General features: G+C 33.5%; 1 pseudogene across 1 annotated transcript in view; it reads left to right on the plus strand.

The window, feature by feature from the left end:
• The window catches only part of LOC309636371 (ankyrin repeat domain-containing protein 17-like), a 241,042-nt pseudogene that overhangs the window by 155,635 nt on the left and 63,263 nt on the right, over positions 1 to 22,144 (plus strand). The window contains exons 17-25 of the transcript XR_014268510.1: positions 1,727 to 1,893; positions 10,046 to 10,151; positions 10,284 to 10,429; positions 13,897 to 14,039; positions 14,571 to 14,784; positions 15,294 to 15,467; positions 16,559 to 16,721; positions 19,044 to 19,139; positions 20,437 to 20,552. The product of XR_014268510.1 is annotated as an ankyrin repeat domain-containing protein 17-like (transcript). The remainder of the gene's footprint in view (positions 1 to 1,726; positions 1,894 to 10,045; positions 10,152 to 10,283; positions 10,430 to 13,896; positions 14,040 to 14,570; positions 14,785 to 15,293; positions 15,468 to 16,558; positions 16,722 to 19,043; positions 19,140 to 20,436; positions 20,553 to 22,144) is intronic.

Raw genomic sequence — 22,144 nt, forward strand, 5'->3', positions numbered from 1 at the left:
TAGAAGAGGTGATAAGAACAACCAGTTTGACCCAAAATAAGAAAACTAATAATGTTCTTTAAAAGAACTTATTCAAATTGAAATTTAAATTATAATTTAGTCATTTAACAATGAAGCTTAGATTTTTTTGTTCAGTATCATGAAATAAAATTCAGTTTTTCGGACAGATTGGTGTTCATTCTGTTGAAGCTAATTTTGTGTTTAGCATTTTCATTTGTGAAAATCAGTCTAATCAGAGGAGAATATGGAACCCATTTTAAGAGCCATAGATTTTATATGGTTTTGAAATTTATATCTAGAATGTGTACATTTGAATTGTCTTGATCTTTTTCTTAACATACAAAACTATCAGCGTGGAGTAACAATATCAAAATCATTAGATGATTGACATACTAGGGTTGAATACATGCCCTTTTCTATTGATCTGGATCCCTAAGGATTCAAATAATGTGTTTTGTTTTGTTTTGTTTTGTTTCCTCCTTTGTTCCTCCTTTGGCTTTTAAGTGGACTTAAAAATGTATAATTATAGAATGTGTGTTGCTATAATGTATAGTGTATGTTTGTGTGTGAACTAAGGATTTCATGTAAAACAGATTTCTTAATTGACAATTGTGTTTATAATTGTTATGATAAGGTCTATTTCAGTTTTGTTCTTGGTAGGAGCATAACCTCTTTTGCCTAGTTTCAGATCCAGTTGTGAATCATGATTGTTTTCTGTCTGATGTAGTTGATAACTACGTTGGTAACATACATCCACACTACTGTTGATCATTCAAAGATTAATGCCCAGACTCTAGTGCTATAGCATTTTTAATAAGGGGGAAAAAGGATTGATGTTCACATGTCAACTCCAGAAGTGAGTTGATGAGGGAATAAAGTACCCTCAACTGCTACCACCTTTGGAATTCTCCCATCTCAAGTACTGACCTAGTTAGCCCCTTCTTAATTTGCTTATTTTGGTGAAAATAATATCATGGCAAAATTATACTTAGAAGAACTAACAGTAATCTATATTTGAAGGCTGATTGCATGCATACATTTATTTCTACCCTAATGTTTTAATTTTGTCCTCCTAAGTCAGTGTGATTGCTAGATTGATTGGTGAGCATTTTATGCCCTTCAGAATAATTCTGTATGTGAGAAACTGTTTCTGTGTGAGGATCCAATTTTTATATATATATGCTGTCATACTGAGGGCCACCCCCTGTCTGCAGTTAATAAAAGAATAGGAAGTATTTTAAATATTCAATAACGAATGTCCCCAAACAGTGATATTACTTTCATTAGTTCTAGAAAGTAAGGTGTGAAATTGGCAGGTAAAAGACACATTTTCTCCTTCTGAACTTGACTATCTTAACTTTTATTCCTTTTCTGATTAAGAAGATATAATGGGTAACCATTTGCATATATATTTAATTTTAATTCATAAAAATATTTTTGTTTGCAGGGTTATTTTGAATTAAGGTTTTGTGATTACATACCATAAGAGGGGAATTTGTTTTTCATATGGTTGACTGTTTAGCAAATGGGTTACTCTCAATATATATTTAAATTTTGGTCTGTTGTCCAGTGTCAGAAATAACCACGACAATGAGTTATTAGTGCTATGGCAGTCTACCTGTAGATATTTTGTTTTTAAAGATATTTAAATATTTTCTGACAACTGTTTCTTGCTGTTACCTAACAATGTTTCATCCTCATTAAGTACAGTTATTTTGTTCAACAGCAGTCAGTGGAAGAGCATCTGCAATGTCAAACACTCCTACCCAAAGTATCGCTGCTTCCATTTCCCAACCTCAGTCTCCAACTCCAAGTCCTATCATCTCTCCTTCAGCCATGCTTCCTATCTACCCTGCCATTGATACTGATGCACAGCCAACTCCAAACTCAGGAGTGATAGTTTTTAACTGGAATGATATCATCATTAGAAACATTAATCAGTTATTTAAATCATCTTAGACTGCTTTGTCTCTGAGCAAAGACCTGAGCCACAGTTATAAATTAGAATCCACATTTAAAGAAATAAAATGCCAAATACAGATTATTACTGATAATTATTGTGAAGATCTGGTTTCTGATGTCATCAAGTAATCTTTTTTTCTTAAACTTTAGTTTCAAAAGGGATGTAAAAAGAAAGAACTTATTTAAGATTATGTATTTTCTTCTAAACTTAAATTAGAAGATGTGTTATAAAATTCATATTGGATTCCATTTATATAGCATATATACTCAGTTGCATTTATATTGTCTTTGAAAATTCTGATCTTGCTGACTGAAATATGTAAGTCTATGTGTCTGTTTCTATAACACTGTTAAGTTTAAAAAAAAAGTTTTTTAAAAGAATTAGATTACCATGAAATGTCAGAGCAAAGTGAGGTTGGAAAAGAGAAGGTAGCTTGTGTTTTGTCCTGAAGAAATGCCAAGCAGCCTAGCTTAGAAGACTGCTGAATGAGGTAAGGGTATATGGCTTTCTTCAGGACTGAGAAATGTTTGCAGTTTATTTAGTTTTGTGTTTTGATTAATGCCTGATGGAGAGACTAGTGTGAGGGTGGTGGTGTACATTATAAAACTTGCAGTTTTATAAATGGTCACTTCTTTATAAGCATCAATTTTAGGGAGGGGGGATGGGGGGAGAGAGAGAGAGTGTGTGTGTGTGTGCGTGTGTGTGTGTGTGTGTGTGTGTGTTTGTATTATTGCATCCTTAAGGGCCTGTACTATTAAGCTATTGAAATAAAGCCTCCTTTTCATTAAGATGTTTCTTGATAATACTATGAAAAAGGAATTTCATTTCTGTTCTTACTTGCTGCCCTTATTTTATATGAGCTAACTGTTTTTTGAGCACCTAAAATAGTTAGGGGCTTTTTTTAAGGAATAACTTTATTCAATCTTCAGAGTACACATATAAGGTAGCTCCTCTTAAACACCCATTTTCCTGATGAAGAAACCTAGGCTAAGAGAGAGATGAAGCATTTGGCTTACAATCACTTCATTTAACTAAGAAATGGTGGGGCTGGGAGTCAAACTTAGGTTGGTTTGACTTCAAAGGTACCCTTCCAAATACCATACTATAGAGCTTCATTTTTAGTCTCATAAAAAAATTAGACATTCATTTGGTGAACCACAGTGGTTTACATTTCATATTGATAGCATTATAGAATTGGATTGAACTTTTTATTGAATTTGCATTATTTTCCTCTAATCTGTTTTGCTCTGAGTCTGTTAATGTTTTAACCAGAAGTATATTTTCTAATTTTGTGGGATCAAGAATTGATCCATAAGCAAAAGTAAAACTTCACCAAAATGTAAAGGGTTTCTTCTTTTTTTTTTTTTTAATGCTTTAAAGTAAAACAGCCACAGGGACTTCCCTGGTGGTCCAGTGGTTAAGACTCTGCACTTTCACTGCAGTGGGGCAGGTTCGATCCCTGGTTGGGGAATTAAGATCCCGCGTGCTGCACGGTGCAGCCAAAATTAAATCCATCAATCAATCAGCTACAGAAAAGGTTCCATCAAGTATGATCATGATTTTATTGAATTTGACATAATAGTGATAATGAAATTTTACCTGACTATACCACTCAACCAACCATAAATTATTTTCTGAGAAGTTACATATAAATACTTTTAAAAAGTTAATTTGAAAAAATGACGTACATTTTAAATGTAGTAGACGTACTTATGTAAAAAGATTTGACTATGGCTCCTTAAAAATCTGCTTCTTTATCCGGTCTTTACATTGAGGCTTTTCAGTTGGGTTAGCCTAATATGTGTTACAATACTTTTCATGGAGTTTACCATAATTGCATAGTTAGAAATTAGAAATTTCCTGTTTTGGAACACATAATACAGAATAATAATTTGGAAATAAATGTTCACCATTTTTTCTTTAACCTTCAGTGTTAGTTTTTTTAACTTACTAGTTTTTATGATACCAAGAAGGTACTTAAAGTGATAAATACAAAGATTCTTTTATGCTTCATTCAGCTGAAGTTTTTTCTAGATTCTCAATACAAATTCCATGAGATTTTACGTAATGGATATTTTGGTTTATGTGTGACAATACTGTGCCATTACAGACAGGTGATATGATGAAAAAGTTCATACTAAGATTCTTCCTCTATTTTGAAAGATTAAAAATCCTCTAATAATTGGATCTTTCATTTGTTTATTTAACAAAACTTAACATGTACATTCTTAACTCTTTACATATACTTACTTCTTTAACTTAATCTCTGTAACAATCGCATGAAGTAGGTACTGTTACTATTACCATTTTACAGGTAAGGAAAGAGGCCTTGCCTAACAGCCAGTTTTTAGTGGAGCCAGCTTTCAAACAAACGGAAAAAAGACTCTGGGTCTAAAATCGAGAAAATGGGTCTGCCTAGATAGCAAAGGGTCATGTGTGTTTAATCTTTACATCTGTTTAGCATATTGCCTTGGCCATATGGCATATTTACTGCAAATCTTAACTTAAGGAAGAACAAAAGAAGTGTGATTTTTTAATGCCTCAGTGTGTAAGTCTCTTTTTTAAAATGCTAATGATTCTTGAAAAATGGTCCTTTAGTTGATCATTATAGTAGGGAACTAACATTTTAAACAAGGATTAGCTGGAATCATATGTGTAATTTCTGGCCCTTAAAGAATGCTGATGATAAGAGTTTGCATTCTTTATACCATTCCTCAAATCTTATGTTCTATAACTAGAAATCAGCCTTGGTTTGTGTGCCACAGGCTCTCCCCCTCTCATGTAATGGTTTTATTGAATTAAGTTTGTCTGGATACTATCAAAACTTTTAAGACTAATACTACACACTGTGCTGTTACCAAAATTTATTTTAGGAAACATCAATAAATGATAGTTTGAAGTAATTATTTGGGACTGTTTTACTATACATTCTGATAACATAGCTCTAATCTCTATTTTTATTTTGCTTGAGTGGTGTAATACAACTTATACCTGGGTACTCTAGATATGGAAATTAGGAATCACATATAGATTTTTAAGAACTGTGGTTTTATATGAAACAAATCTGGTTGAAGGTTAGAGTTGAATCCCCTGAATTAATTAAATATTTTCTGTATTTTATAGTGTGAACTTTTTATTAACTCTACTAGCCACTAAAAGTGAGAAGGGATTAGTTGTTCTGTTCATAGGTTCTAAAACCTGTGTTCTGGCATGAACTGAACTTGTGTTCTAGTTCTGAACTGCTTGACATTTTATTCTCAAATTTCTAAAGGCTTTCCTTGAACTTGGAGTAACTTATTGTAGCACATCTCAAAATTGAGAAAAATAAATACCTCCTCATGTAATTTTGCCTTTTTTTCCTGTTTTTAATAATTAACATGTATCCATTATCTTTTTTTTAAAGATAGTAGTCATCTTTTCTTTTTTAAATTAATTTATTTATCTATTTATTTTTGGCTGTGTTGGGTCTTCGTTTCTGTGTGAGGGCTTTCCCTAGTTGTGGCAAGCGGGGGCCACTCTTCATCGCAGTGCGCAGGCCTCTCACTGTCGCGGCCTCTCTTGTTGCAGAGCACAGGTTCCAGATGCGCAGGCTCAGTAGTTGTGGCTCACGGGCCTAGTTGCTCCGTGGCATGTGGGATCTTCCCAGACCAGGGCTCAAACCCGTGTCCCCCGCATTGGCAGGCGGATTCTCAACCACTGCACCACCAGGGAAGCCCTCCATTATCTGTTAAAGAAGGTAGATGTTAAATTTAACCTACATATCAAGACTGAAATTGTAGAGTATGTAAAATTATGTTTTACCTTTAATGGTATAAATGTCATTGGTATTTCTCTTCTGTTTTTGCAATGTGGAAAACAGTTTCACCACGATTTAATGAGAAATTAAGGAGACCAGGAAAAAACTCATTTAACTCATAATAGTAATATGAAATACTCTGCCATTAAAGCATTCTACTTTAAAATGCATTCATTCTACTTGTTTATATGAAGTGTTTTAAATAGGTTATTTACTATCTTACTGATTTTTCTCATTTATTGAATGCCCTAAAGTGCCATCCTTTTTAATCTTATATATGACCCCTAACATGGTTAGAGAATGAGATATTTGGGACTATGGAGGTCTAAAAATATTCAGCCCTTTAAATCCTAATAGTTTTCAAAATAATTTATTTAATTACTTTAAATGAAATTAATAGATATACTTCCTTTTTTATAGTTCAGATATGTTTTTTTCACTTATATTCTAGCTCATTAAAAGTTGCCTTTTCCTTTAATATTGCATTTGTCTTATGATTCTTACTTGTTTTTTTATCTTGTAAAATTGAATAGTCATACTGGTAATTTACAGAATATTTTTACATTGAATATAATTTTATCATTTTTTATAAGCCTGAATCATCATAACATGTTATGATACAGAATGATATATTTTATGATATTGTGAGCTAAATGGAAATTTTCTTTAGAATATAAACCTGGAAAGCTCTTAACAAAGCTCTGGGCATCTTTTTCCTTTCCAGGTTTCTCTTAGATATATGACCAAGAATGTGACTTGCTAACCAGTATAATAACATAACTTTAGTGTTACTTTGCCTTCTAGAAAGTCATCACCTACATTTCATTTCCTTGATTAGAAATATTCAAAACACCTGTTTTCTTTAATTCAAAACTACCTGTATCTTATCAGTAGTTAATTTTAACCCAAACTCCTACTTCAGTTAAATTGTTTCTTGATATATTGCAAATCAGGATATTTCTTACCATTTTGGGAATGTGTAGTATGTATTTGGGGGGGGGGCGGTGAAAGTCTCACTTCAGAATCTTTACATTCTTTCATTATTGTCTTAAAAAGATTGTTGTAAAATATTAGTTGCTTTAATTTCACCTTAATGCAGAAATATAGTGAAGTTACCTACTTTCAGGTTGTCCAGGGAATTTGACTAACCTCCCCCTCTTCTCCAGCTTTAAATATCTTTTCCTTCAACTCTCACATTGTTCGTATTTCTCTCTTAGTTTCAACCTAATTTTGCCCTGTACAGTAACCTGTAAACTCCTAGTGAGCAGAGACTATATTTACTTAACTTTGTCAGCCCTAGAGTATCTAGCAGAGTACTTTGAATATAAAAGGTGCTTAATAAATGCCAATTGAATTGATGTTTTATAATGTGGAAAAAACCCAAATTTTACTGATCCTCTAAAATTTTCCATGCTTACCTTTTCCAAGTTTTGTTTGTCTCTTCATTCTCTATTACGATTGGCACCAGTTTCCTAAATTACTCTTTAACCCCTAGAAGACTTCTAGAAACCTGATAAACTTCATCATAAAGTTGACTCTTCATCATAAAGATTACTCTTCTACTGATTGTCTATACACTTACATAGAGAGCACATAATACAGATAGACTTAGCATTCTGTTCACCTCAGTCAACTGTGCCTTAGGGCTGCTCTCTGATGTAAGAGGGTAAGCAGCATTTTGTTATCCATGATCCTCTTGGGTTTTTTTACACCAGTCTTTACCAGGTGTTAGCATGTGTGACCATCGGAAAGTTATTTCTCTGACCTTTGTCTCCTTTTCTCTGAAATCAGACGTAATAATTCCTTCCTTATAAACCTGAAATAAATATAATATTATATAACACAGTAAATATATATTTCATATATGTAATCCTTTGTTTTATTAGTGATAGCCTTTTATTCTATGACCCTTACAGCTACTATCATTCATTCAACTTAACTATCATTTATTGTTTCCTAGGCAAGACATCACTAATAGGTAGAGAATGCAAACATAAATAAGACATGTTCATTACCTTCCAGGAATTTATAGTCCCCTGAGGGTGATAGACACATAAGTAACATTAACATAAGGAAGATTGGTGATAAATGCTGTAATAGAGATGAATATGTAAAAGTGGGAAGATGGCTTAGACAGAGCTATGCAATAAAAAAATAATGCAAGACTCATATAATTTTATGTTTTCTGGTAGCCACCTTAAAAAAAGCAAAAAGAGGGACCTCCCTGGTGGCTCAGTGGTTAAGAATCCGCCTGCCAATGCAGGAAACACAGGTTCGATCCCTGGTCCGGGAAGATCCCACATGCCGCGGAGCATCGAAGCCCGTGTGCCACAACAACTGAGCCTGTGCTCTAGAGCCCGCGAGTCACAACTACTGAGCCGATGCACCACAACTGCTGAAGCCCGCGTGCCTAGAGCCCGTGCTCTGCAACAAGAGAAGCCACCGCAATGAGAAGCCCGCGCACAGCAACGAAGAGTAGCCCCTGCTCACCGCAGCTAGAGAAATACCGCGCATAGCGATGAAGACCCAACGCAGCCATAATAAATAAATAAATTTATTTTAATAAAAAGCAAAAAGAAATAGGAATTCATTTAAAGAATATTTTATTTAACCTAATATATCCATAATATTGTTTAAACATGTAATCAAAACTAAAAAGTTACTAAGGTATTTTTCATTTTTATTTCATACTAAAAGTCTTCAAAATTCAGTGTGTATGTTACACTTACAGGTTAGAGTGGTCAGATCATCCTGGTTTTCCCAGGACTTTCCTGACTCTAGCACCAAAAGTCTCTCATCCCAGTAATCCATTCCATCCTGGGCAAATCCAGATGGTTTGCCACCCTATTTAAAATATATCTCAACTTGGAATTCATTGGAAATACTTGTTTTGCATTTAGATTTGATTAAATGTATGGCTAAAAAGTAGATTTCATTACTCAATTTGCTCCAGACATACAGGAATGGTTTCCAATAACCAAATCGAGTATCACATTTTAAATTTAAATTAATTAAAAGTAAATAAAATTTAAAATTTAGTTCCTCAGTCACACTAGCCATATTTCAAGTACTAATAGCCACATGTAGCTAGTAGTTACCTTTTTTGTATAGCACAAGCTTAGAGTACTAAAAGCATGAGGACTTAGTTCACTAAATAAGTATTTAAACTATGATAGAGTGTGACCACTGGTTAAATCTATTATTGGTCACTATCACTGGCATAAGTCAGAAGTAAACTGTATATAAACAGTGTCATGTCTCAATTATAATTTTGTTTGTCTTTCAATATACATTGTATGTTATATTTTTTTGTTCCTTTAAATTTTTAGGGGCTTTGTTCCTCGAATGCAGTTAAGTTACTTGGAAATAATTTTTTCATTTCAACACTTGTTTTTCAGCTTTGTTAGATGGGTCCAGAGTAGCTAATTTGGCCTAATGGCTGAGGATTTTTCTTGATATTCTGTGTGTTTTGAGGGTCTTTCTGCTCTGGCTGTGGGAACCAAACTATTCCCAGTTCTGTGTAAGCTCTAGGTGTTGTTCAGTCCCTTCTGGTAGTCTTTCCCTGGCCTCCAGTAATTTTTCTTATGCACGTGTGTTGATCAGAACTCAGCTGAAGACTCAAGGGGAGCCCTCTGCAGATCTCTGGAGTACTCTCTGTATGTAGTGCCTTCCTCTCCAGTAGTCTACCCCATGAATTCTAGCCACCTTCACTTCTCCAAACTCTCTTTTCAACTCAGGGAGAATGCCAGGCTCTGTTTGGGTACCCTCTTCCTGCACTTTAGCCTGGAAACTCTCCAGGCAATACAATAAGTTAATCATTTCTGTCCTCAGTGATCACTGTCATGTGTTGCCTGTCTAACTAACATCATTTCAAATAGTTTGTCTTTTTTTGTCGTTTGGGATAGGAAGATAAATCTTGTCTATGCTACTCCATTTATGGGTAGAAGGGAAAGTGAGTCCACAGTAGTATTTCTTAAAGCATGTAGTTGAAAATAGCATATGTTGAAAATCATACTTTTTTTTCTTCTTGCTTGCTTTAAGAATTGCCCATAAAGTTCAAATATTATTTGTAGTCTTTAAAAAAATCACAAGTTGACCATTAGTGGAAAAAAAAAAGAAACTTACTATCCAAATGTTTGATATAGTAGAATGGTATATGTGTGTGTGTGTGTGTGTGTGTGTGTGTGTGTGTGTGTGTGTGTGTATTTGGTATATGTACATATTATGTAATTGATGTTAACATTTTTAATTGTCTAATGAGCTAATCAACAATTTTTTACAGACAGAGTAATCATGACACGGCGCTAACGCTTGCCTGTGCTGGTGGTCATGAGGAACTGGTACAGACATTGCTAGAGAGAGGAGCTAGTATTGAGCACAGAGACAAGAAAGGTAAGGCCTACTTTCGTTAACTTTTCTTCTGAATTATTTGTGTTCTGTGACGAAATACTACTTGTAGCCCTATTTTGATGGAAAACAGCACTGTTCCTTTGCTTAGCTAAGAAGATCTTTATTTTACTCCAGGTTTTACTCCGCTCATCTTGGCTGCTACAGCTAGTCATGTTGGTGTTGTGGAAATATTGCTGGACAATGGTGCAGACATTGAAGCCCAGTCGGAAAGAACCAAGGACACACCACTATCTTTGGCTTGTTCTGGGGGAAGACAGGAGGTATTATTGTCCCCAAGTGTAATTTTTTTTCTCTCTCTGTTTAACAGATGTGCACTTCAATTTATATGATTTTGTGGTAACAGTGGACAGACATTAAGATTTATCACAGTAACTGAAACTATAATCTTTTAGCAAAAGGATAAGAATTAGTGTTAGCATAAGCTGTCTTGCCAGAAAAATCATACATTGTTTATTATCCTACTCATGTAAAAGTACGAACTGCCATAGGAATCCCTCTATATTGCATTCAGGCTAAGAGAATGATTAAGACATCCCAAATCAAATCAGCAAGCTCCTGATAAGTGGGGCCTATATTCACTCATCTTTTCCTGTCCCAGAGTACTTAGTGTGAAAGGTACTTAAACTCAACCTCTGTTGCTCTCTATGTATAAGATTAGTAGGGTGTTAAGAGTGTTCAATTTTTAGTTGTCCTGAGTACTTTTGTCTTTTAATTGTTCCCCAGCCCTTCTCAACTCTGGAGGAAAGGTTCTCGGTTATATTATATGACCTTTTAGTTTCTTTAGGTAGAACAACTGGTGTGCTTAGGTGTAGGCCCAAGAGGTCATAGCTTTGCTCCATTGTGTGTCTTCTTCGGACATTTAATAATCAGTTGGATAACCTCATTCTGCCGGCATTAATAATTAGTTGGATAACCTCATTTTAAATCAGTTTTTAAAATCCAGTTCTATTCACCAGTCATGCTGTCTCTATGGATTGGTAACTTCTCAATTAGGGAGTTGTTGAATCTTATATTTAGGAAGAACTCTAGGTCATTCCAGGTGAGTTTCCTACTCTCAGCTTAAAAATCTTTTTCTTTTTTATTTCACCATTCTAATTACTTTCTGTATTCCACAGTGGAGGTGATTCTATCAGTCAGAAATGTAAATGTTCTGTTTTTGGTATATAATGAAAGTAAAATTTTGACTTAACTGAAATTTTCAATCACTGTGTGGTTTGAAATAATACTTGTCTCATAGCATTTTTCAATATTGAATCAAAAAGAAATCAGTTGATTTTCTTCCGTTCGAAGCAATGGTAAAGCCTACTGTAATCTTTATGTATTCTTACTAAAATATAACAGATGAGGTTATAATAATTATAGAAGTCTTTTAGGGTAATAATTTTGCCTATAACACTCTTGCTTTTATTTGGTGTCATTAGAACAGTAAAGTATTTTGAAGTAATTAATAAAATATTAGAAAGTCATTTTACTATAAAATAACAAAATAATTCTTTTATATTGAATGTTTAGTAGTTTTGGGGAATAGACCATTCCCTCTGAGAGATAACTAGGATCAGTTATCTTTGCATAAAGGAATTAAGAAAACTTTAGAAATGTGATTAGGGTTTTCTACTTTATTGCTTAAGGGACTGTTTGTAAAATAAAATAGCCTAATGCCAATTTGGGGGCTTGTTTTTATGATCTTGTTACATAAGCCAGTTAGTCTTACTGGCTCTAAAAGCAAAAATGTGATAGGAAGTCATCTAAGATTAGTCATAGCTTTAGAGAAAGATAAGAATCATATCGCTTATACATGGAATCTTAAAAAAAAAATACAAATGAACATATATACAAAACAAAAATAGACCCACAGACACAGAAAACAAACGTATGGTTACCAAAGGGGAAAGGAGTTGGGGAGGCATAAATTAGGAGGTTGGGATTAACGTATACACACTGCTGTGTATGGAATAGATGAGCAACAAGGACCTACTGTACAGCACAGGGAACTAGACTCAATATTTTATAGTATCCTCTAAGGAAAAAGAATCTGAAAAAAAAAAGTATGTATATGTATGTATAATTGAATCACTTTGCTGTACACCTGAAACTAACACAACTTTGTAAATCAACTATACTTCAAAAAAAAATTTTTTAATGAAATTTAAAAAAGAAAATGCTTATGAATGTGAACTTAAAAAAACCCAAAAAACAAACAAACAAAAAAATTGGTCATAGCTTTATTCAAACGAGTAAAGTTTTAGCTGGTAGTAAGGCAAAGCACTGTTCATTAACATTTATTTATTTCCCAGTTAGATATATTTTTAACAGTAAGAGCAAGGATAAGTGCTATGATCTTGAGCAATCCTTAACTTCCTTATGCCTCATTTGTAAAATGAAGATGAAGATGCTAGTACCTGTGTCAAAGAGTTGTTTTGTGCATTAAATGGCATAATGGACAAAAGATCTATGAATGGCACTTAAATAAATGCTAAATATTCTCAGCTATCAGGGAATGCAAATTAAGACCCCAGTGAGATACCACCAACCACTTCCACTAGAATGGCTAAAATTATAAAGATTGACAATACCAAGTTTTGCTGAGGATGTGGAGCAACCAGAACTCCTTGTTGATGAGCGTGTAAATAGTACAACCACTTTAGGAACAGGTTTGGCAATTTCTTAACTAAACATGCACCCAGAAATTCTGCTACTAGGTGGAGCCCATGAGCAATGAAAATATATTTCCACAAGAATTGTTCATAGCAACTTTATTCAGAATTGCCCAAAACTAGAAACAGTAGAGATGTTTATCAATAGAATAGATAAAGCAGCATATTCACATAATGGAATGCTACGCAATACACACAGATGACCCTCAAACACTGTGTGATTGACTTATATGAAGATCTATGGTAAATGAAACTAATCTTTGGGTAGGATTGACTGAGAAAGAACATGAGTAAATAACAGATTTAAATTAGGTTTATGCATTTGTCGATACTCAGTGAATATACACTTAAGTTTTGTGCATTTATTGAAAGTTACAAATTTCACCTAAAAAAACCCTAAAAAGCCTAAAAACAAATAAGAGTTTAGTTCATGGTACACATGCTGATGTGTTTAAGGGAAATTGCAGGTGTCTACAATTTACTTAGAAATGAAATGCATCAAAAAATAATGGACAGACGAATAAATGTGATAAAGTAAGTAGAGGAGAATGTTAATGGTAGGATCTAGGTGATGATTGTATGTAAATTTTTTTCAGCTTTTCTGTGTGCTTAAAAGTTTTTATGGTAAAATGTTGGGGGACGATAAGTGTTAGCTTTATTCCAAAAATGTTTTTAACATTTAGTTTTTGATTTTAAGTTTAAAAAATATTTTAAGGACATTTACATGTATAAATGAAAAAATCTTATTCTATTTTACCACTGTGTGGTAGAATAATACAGAAATACTAATTTCCAAAACAGCATTGCACAAGAACACATGAGGTCAAGATCTTTCAATGAAAACACTGTGCCATTTCAACAGATTCCAAAATGGATTTTACTTGAGAAACTATCCCTTTATTGGCCTTTAAGACCTTTTGCTTTCATTTGAGACTGATTTTGTGCAAAGGATGAATGACTTTCCCCTTCTTTTGTTATACAATAAAGCAGAAAAAAAGAGAAATCAGAAATATACACCTTGCAAGTTGTCTCACCATAAGAAGAAAACACATTTTTTCCTTTTCTTTTTCCAGGTGGTGGAGCTATTGTTAGCTCGAGGGGCAAATAAAGAGCACAGGAATGTTTCTGATTGCACACCTCTAAGCCTGGCTGCTTCTGGTGGCTATGTGAACATTATCAAAATATTACTAAATGCAGGAGCTGAGGTTAATCCTAGGCAAGTTTTATTCTCTCTCTCCAAGTCCCTTAACAGTGTTATGTTAAAGATATTTGTAGAATACTTTTTATAATGCCATATTTAGGAAATGCCTTCATTACAAATTTAGAATTCAAATTTAAGTGTTTAAAACTGTTGACATAGAACTTGAAAAAATTATCAATTACTTTATTTCTTATGATAAACGTAAACACATCTGTCTTATGTTTTTATTAAGCAAGCAAGTATATACTTTAGAATGGAAAGTTCATTTTTAATAATGACTTAATAATTTATCACTTTTCAGCCCAAGTTGAATTATGTTGAATGAGATACAGAAAGTATTCTAGTTCTGGGTAGTAAAAGATTTGTAGTGTAGTCTTGGTAATATCTCAAAGATTTAGTAGGGCTGAGAAGAATGATTCTTTTAAATAATTCTGCAGAATAAAGAATCTTAAATCCTGAGATAGAATTCTGTATTATCATCTAGTTTTTGTGGGACATTTAAAAAATATATTTTTCCCTTTGTTCTCCCCATACTTCCACCCCCAGAACTGGTAGCAAATTGGGTATTTCTCCTCTGATGTTAGCAGCTATGAATGGGCACACAGCTGCCGTTAAGCTCCTGTTAGACATGGGCTCTGACATAAATGCTCAGAGAGAAACCAATCGGAACACTGCCCTTACCTTAGCCTGCTTCCAAGGAAGAACTGAAGTGGTTAGTCTTCTGCTTGATAGAAAAGCAAATGTGGAACACAGAGCTAAGGTAAGAAAAAGTCTGAGATTTACCCATGGATTTATTGCTTTGACATTTAAGGTGTACATTAGCAATATGCTAATTATACTTCTAGTACTTTGTAGTAACATTGATCTCCTACATATATATTTAAACAGAAATCATTCTGTATGACTCAGTTAAGCATGAACTCTTGAAAATACCTCAGCAATAGATTTTTATAGGTGATAATGACATGGGGGTTATCAGCTGAAAACTGTGTAGTATTATGAAAGAGAAGAGAGGGAGCATTTATTAAGTGCCAGTTATAGGCCAAGTACATGTGTCTTAAAAGTTTTACCAACAAATGGACATTAGGTAGAATCATCTGCTTTCAGTAGACCTCACTGTAACCGAGAGAGGTTAGCAGTGTCAGTGCTGAAATTTAGTCGTGAATTTTGTAATAGCTATACCGTATTGCTCCCCCAGATCGTTGTTCTTTAACATTTTAGTACTTTCTGGTCTCTTACGTGTTGTTTTTTGTTTTTCACTAAACCTAGACTGGCCTCACCGCTAACGGAAGCTGCCTCTGGTGGATATGCAGAGGTGGGCCGAGTTCTTTTGGATAAAGGTGCTGATGTTAATGCCCCTCCAGTGCCCTCCTCGAGAGATACAGCTTTAACCATAGCAGCAGATAAAGGGCATTATAAATTCTGTGAGCTTGTCATTGGCAGGTATGATGCTACCATACCCTTCATATATGAACATGGTGTTACTAGTGATTACTATTCTCTGTGCAAATTGAACTATTAAAAAATCAAATGTGATTACTTCTATAAACTGCAGTGTATTTTTTTTGTTTTAAACTTACCTCTATTATTTTCCACCCATCCAGAGCTATGCTGCATTGTTTAATATATTTCAGTGCAATCTTGAAATACTTCTTTTCTTCCTTTTTTGTCTGTGTGTATACTTTTAAAGTACTATAATAAGCTATTTGAACATCCAGCTATTGTCATCCATAGTCACATCTCCCACACAGTTTTGCAGAGATATCACCTTAAGTCTTGTTAAGTCTGGCAATAATCTAAGGCTTCATTGTTGATTTTCTTGTTCTTTATGGTAATTAGGGCTTTTAAGAGACAGTTATGGAACTGTTCAAGATATAAGATAGAATCCAGGATATTTTTTGTTTTCAGTCACTTAGGAGTTACTTGCGAGTCTTTCAAAGTTGCTTGCATGCTAATTGGATTTCCTACTTTAACAGTCTGAAAGACTTTTGCATGGTGTCCTAACAGTAGTAATGAGTAGTAGCTACTATCAACTAGTTATTTACCATGAGTCTTATCTACCATGATGCCCACTGAGTGCTAAACCTTCATGTTATTTTAAGATTCATTCTTTTATGAAGCCACATAATATAAATACATGAATACAAATAATCTGAAAGATATAATCGCCTCATAGGATACTGTTTATGCTCTAGGATACTGTTTAATATATTATGATATTAACAAGATGTACCATTATTTTTCACTAAAGAAAATTTTACATTTTCTCAGGATTTGAAGCTCAGAATTATACAGAGTCATTATTTTTAAAATAAGAAAAGCCATTATTGATGTATCGTTAGTTTTGATTCAGTGGCTTTTAATTTGATGACTGGAAATTCTTTGTAATGTAATTCTGAGAGAGAAATATATTTTAGTCCTATATATTTTAAACAATTTTTTCCTTTACAAAATATTTTCACAAAATTCACAGTTGATTTTTCTTATTATCTGTGTCATTTCATTTAAAAGTGATATTTGTGTCATTCATTTAGAGGTGCTCACACTGATGTACGTAACAAGAAGGGGAACACTCCATTGTGGCTGGCAGCAAATGGTGGACACCTTGACGTGGTTCGGTTACTGGTGCCAGCAGGTGCAGGTGTGGATGCAGCTGATAACCGCAAGACAACTCCTCTTATGGCAGCATTTAGAGAGGTAGAAGTCTTTCATCCTCAGTCACTTGGATATTTTTCACTTAGGCTAGGAAGTGCATAATTTAATGATCACTAAAGACTCTCATTTTAGGATCTAACAGTAGTGATGAAAGCAGTAAAATAATAAGCAAATAATCACTCTGATGGCAACATTGAAAGGTAGATACAGGCATGCCAGAAAAGCCATTAATAGTATCCATATTGGATGTCAAAGCTAAGTAAACTTTTAAAAAGTTGTTCTAAGTAGTATTTGCAAAATCTAGTTGCAATCTTAATCTTTCACAAAATATAAATCCAACTAAGAGTAATTAATTACTTGTTTATGAATGAGTGTTTTCTTGTATTAGCACAGCAGAGAAAAATTTAACTTAAATTGATTTCATTTTTAATTATTCACTTTAATTTCTAGGAAAAAAGGAAAAATGAAAATTCAGCTGCCAGTATTTGAAACCTTCAGAAGTAGAAATAAATCTTGTGAAATTGAAACTTTCTGTAATGCATAGCACAGAACTGTGTATAAGTAATTTGATTTAATGTTTTGGTTGATCTCTTAAATGCAGGTCTGATTTGTTATTGGGGAAGCCAGACTACTATTCCAGGGATTATAATTTTGAGTTTTGTCATTCTGTAGGTATAATTTTGAGTTTTGTCATTCACGTAGGTAAAATCTCTTAGAGATTCCAAATTACTTTGTTGTATTGAAAATTTTTAATATATAAATTGTAAAAAATCCTCTTTTCCTTTTTCTCTTATTCTTCTCTCTGACTCTTGTTCTTTATACCACCTCCTCCCTGGGTGTTCTAGACTACCTTCCCACTGACTCTCTGAATTTTTTTTTCCTCGCTAATCAAACTTATTCTCAGTGGCTACCTACCTCTTCTCCAAGCAAGCTAGCATATCAAGTTTATCATCCAAACCATTTCACTATGTTAGTATCCTCTTCAAGTACCTTTTCATGTCTCCCCAGTCTCTGTAACCCTTTGAAATCCAATCTTAGTTTGTTATTCAAAGCCCAATCTAGTGTTTTTAGAACTCATCTCCCATTGAGTCCCTAATGTGGAGTCTTCTCCTTGCTTGGTCTTTTGTCACTGTCTCTCATAGCACCTTTGTTCTCATCTTGGGAATGCCCATGTCCTTCCTCATTCTTCCAAAATTACTCATTCTTTGGGTACAGTGTAAATCTCCCCTTCTACAGAAACTCTTCCCATTCCATTTGAGCTCACATTGAGATACCTAATCTCTTAAAGGTTGTAGAAATTCTACAATTCATTATTATCTTTATCATTTATTTTGACAAATATATATTGTTATTACCTTAACATCTAACATGCATATATCTCATCTTTCCAAATAGACTTAGCTCCTTAAGAAAGGCACTTATCTTTTATACTCTTTGTATTCATTCCATTATTTATTTTCTTAGTACCTACCATGTACAACTGTAATTGCTGGCATATTACATTGTACAGATTCCAACTGTTGCATTTTGTGCAAAATGTAATAATCAGGGATCCACACACAAAGTCAGGTAGCTGTATGAGTTGTCCCATATAAATAGTTTAAATACTGTAGAAGTGTTGGTGAGATATCAAGGAAAGGTGCAAATGGCATTTAAGCTATTCATTAAAAGATAGGGATAGTTCAAAAGGATGCGGATGAGAAGGAAGAAATAAATGCAATAGAGGAAATGTACTAAATATAAACAGATGTTTATTCATCTGTTTATATGTGTTGTGTCAGTAATAGTGTGGATTAGAGAAAGTAGAGAGCCTCTTGAAGGCTGGTCTAAAGATTTTGAACTTAGTGAACTGTGTTACAGTGAATAATATAATCATCGCTCAAGCTTTAAGAAAGTGTATGTTATTTCTTTTGCACTACCTAGTATAGTGCTATGCATTCAGTTTTTATCTCAAAGAAAGAACAAAATTGTTATTTCTGCTCTCTTAATGCTTAAAATTGAAACAGCATACTCAGTTCTAACGAATTAGCTAGAAAAAAAAGATGAGGTTTTTCTTTTCTTTCACACATATCCTGCATTTCTTCATACTGACTTTATTGTTTTTTTAAATTCAGAATGGTTTAGAATTTTAGGTCACGTTATTCTGTATCTTTTTTTGGAGGGTAGGATGAAAATGAACAATGTAGATTTATCTAACTTATTAGAACCAAAGCCTGTCTCTTTTTCATTTAAAGTGCGAATAATACCCAATTTAAGTCTTTATTTTGTGGCACTAATGTTAATGGAATTTTAGTTAAGACAGACTAGATTCACTGAATCCTGATAGAGTCTGTTTTCAGTCCGACATTAATATCTTTTTTTTAGGGTCATGTGAAGGTGGTACGCTACTTAGTCAAAGAAGTCAATCAGTTTCCATCAGATTCTGAATGTATGAGATACATAGCAACGATCACTGATAAGGTAATATACTGATTAAATTCATCCCCATTATATGAGCTTGGGATCCCATTTGGCTTTTTATATATATGTATATTCCACACTAAGATAAAACAAGTCTTAGTTTGAGCAATAATGTGTGGTACATAGCAATTTTCATTTATCTAGTATTTGGGAATGAAGTATAATATTTAAGAAACTCTTCAGATGATTTACTTACCTCATGAAGTAATAAAACATTTTCTGTTTTAGAATTACTTTATCTTTTTAAATAGTACTTAAGCTAATTTAATTTTAATGTAAGTACTAAACTATCTAAAGCAAATTATTGTTACTATTCATTAGTGCTATAATCTATCCAGACAGATATCTCTTCTGAGAGGAACAAGTCAGTGGATTCTTTTTAGACCTAAACAAAAATTAACACAGTACTTTTAATTATGGTCAAGAAAACTCTTAACATGTTCAGCATAATATAAAAGTTGGAGTAACTGTCAGTTTAAGAATGAATTTGCTAGGATTTTTGCAGGGAAAGTACGGAAAATAAAATAAATCCCTTTAGAATTCTAGTTGAGATCAAAATATTTGAATAAAATCCTAAGACATACCTCTGAAAATCTAAAAATGTCTTTCATTTTCTCAGCAGTTATCACATGATAGTGAACAGCTTTTTCCCATAAGTTTTATTTAACATAGCTAATCCACTGTCTTGCCTGCCTCTAGATTTATTTATGACAATTAATATTCCTGGATACCCCTTATGGAAGGGGGGCAGAGATTAAAAATAAAGCTTTTGTCTTCATAGGGAAATATCCCTTTCCTGTCAAAAAGTGTTATGTTCTAAGAATGAAATCACTGAGATAAGTCTATAAATACGTGCTTTTTATGAATGATTCTAGCACAAGAAGTTATAGCAACAAAGCTTAAGTATTTGAGAACAGTTCTTGCCAAATAAGTATTTTAAATTGTTTTAAACCCATTTTCTTTTGTTGACATTGACCTTTTCCTTTAGCCCATTAACCAGCTGACAGATTATTGCAGCTCTATTTGCAGTATGATTTCTCATATTTAAATTACAGGAGTAAATAATTTTAGTACCAGTCAAATGGATATTATTTTGAAGAACAATAAAGGCTCTTTGCTTATGTATTTTTAAAAATATACCATTTAAGTTATGTTTTTATTTGCACTGTTGTTTTGCCCTACTACTGATCTTTATTGCTTATGTTCATTCAAGTACCTCAATTAATATTTTCATGTTTTCAGGAATCTCTAAATGTTAATTTTTTGAGTCTGGAAACATCTTAATTTTTCATTTTAGGAGATGCTGAAGAAGTGTCACCTTTGTATGAGTCGATAGTACAAGCCAAAGATAGACAGGCTGCTGAAGCAAACAAAAATGCCAGCATTTTATTAGAGGAGTTAGACTTGGAAAAGGTAATGGTAACCTTTACATATGAAAAATACCTACTTTTTTGCTTTCAGCTTCTCTTCCTCCTAATTTGTAATCTGTGGTTTTTTGTTTCGTTTTGGTTTTGCTTTAAATTATGTACATGGTTTTCTCTCCAAGTTTGGCTCAAATAGTGGAGAGAATTATGAGTATTTTAAACATCATTATATCGTGAAAATAGTTTTCTTTATAATCAAATTAACAAAATGTTATTGTAGGAATTGCATTGATCTGCAAGTCAGGGAACCTAGCCTCTAATGCTCAATTATCTCAACTGTTCTCTTAATCCCCATCCAAGTCTGTACTTCATTGATCGTAGACCTTGTAATTTGTTGCCAACGGATTTATCAGAAGTACCAAATACACTACGAAGGCATACACTACCAAACCATGACCAACTAGTGAAATACGACCAGTTGATGGAATGTTTAATGCGTACCTTTTTATTTTATTTTATTTTTATAAAATTGTACAATTTAAATGCATGAAATTTATTGTATATCTATTATTTTTTTAACATCTTTATTAGAGTATAATTGCTTTACAATAGTGTGTTGGTTTCTGCTTTATAACAAAGTGAATCAGCTATACATATACATATATCCCCATATCTCCTCCCTCTTGCGTCTCCCTCCCACCCTCCCTATCCCACCCCTCTAGGTGGTCACAAAGCACCGAGCTGATCTCCTTGTGCTATGCAGCTGCTTCACACTAGCTATCTATTTTACATTTGTTAGTATATATAAGTCCATGCCACTCTCTCACTTCATCCCAGCTTACTTTTCCCCCTCCCTGTGTCCTCAAGTCCATTCTCTACGTCTGCGTCTTTATTCCTTTCCTGCCCCTTAATGCGTACCTTTTAAAATGGATGATTTCTCTTGTATTTTTCTCTTTCAGGCACGCTACAGTATCATTCCCATTTATTCCCATGGGGAGTAAAACACTCCAAACAAATGTACAGTTTGGGCAGTCCCATAGCTGCTTCTTTACTCTCTGTTCCTATCAATAACTGTACTCTAGAATGTAATAGTAGGGACAGAATTGGTTGGTATTGAATATTATGGAATATATATTCTGCCGTATTTCATCTTTTTTAAAAAGGTTAAAAATGCTATGAAATTTAACATACACTTTTTAGATTTATAAAGGATATGCAGTGATAGTGGGGGCTGGGGCCCCCGACCCCCATGCAGTTGAAAATCAATGTGTAACTTTACACTTGGGCCCTTCGTATCTGCAGTTTCAAGCCTATGGATTTCAACCAACCACAGATTATGTAGTACTGTAGTACTTATTTAAAGAATCCGCATAAAGTGGGCCTGCACAGTGCTGTTCACAGGTCAATTGTATATATAACATTTTTCATTTGAGTCAGGTCCATTCTTTTTAATTAGACTTACTGACTTTGTTAAGCTATATATTTCATCTCACATAAAGAAAATATGAATTATTTTAAACATTTTGTTCTAAAGTCAATGTGAAAATACACTATTATTTTCTGAAAAATATATTTAAAATCAGAGTTCTTCATTTTAACAACTTCCTAGTTTAGATTCTGATCAAATGAAAATTAGCTTTT

This window comes from Balaenoptera physalus, assembly GCF_965194825.1.
Source record: "Balaenoptera physalus genome assembly, chromosome: 10".
Lineage (NCBI taxonomy): Eukaryota > Metazoa > Chordata > Mammalia > Artiodactyla > Balaenopteridae > Balaenoptera > Balaenoptera physalus.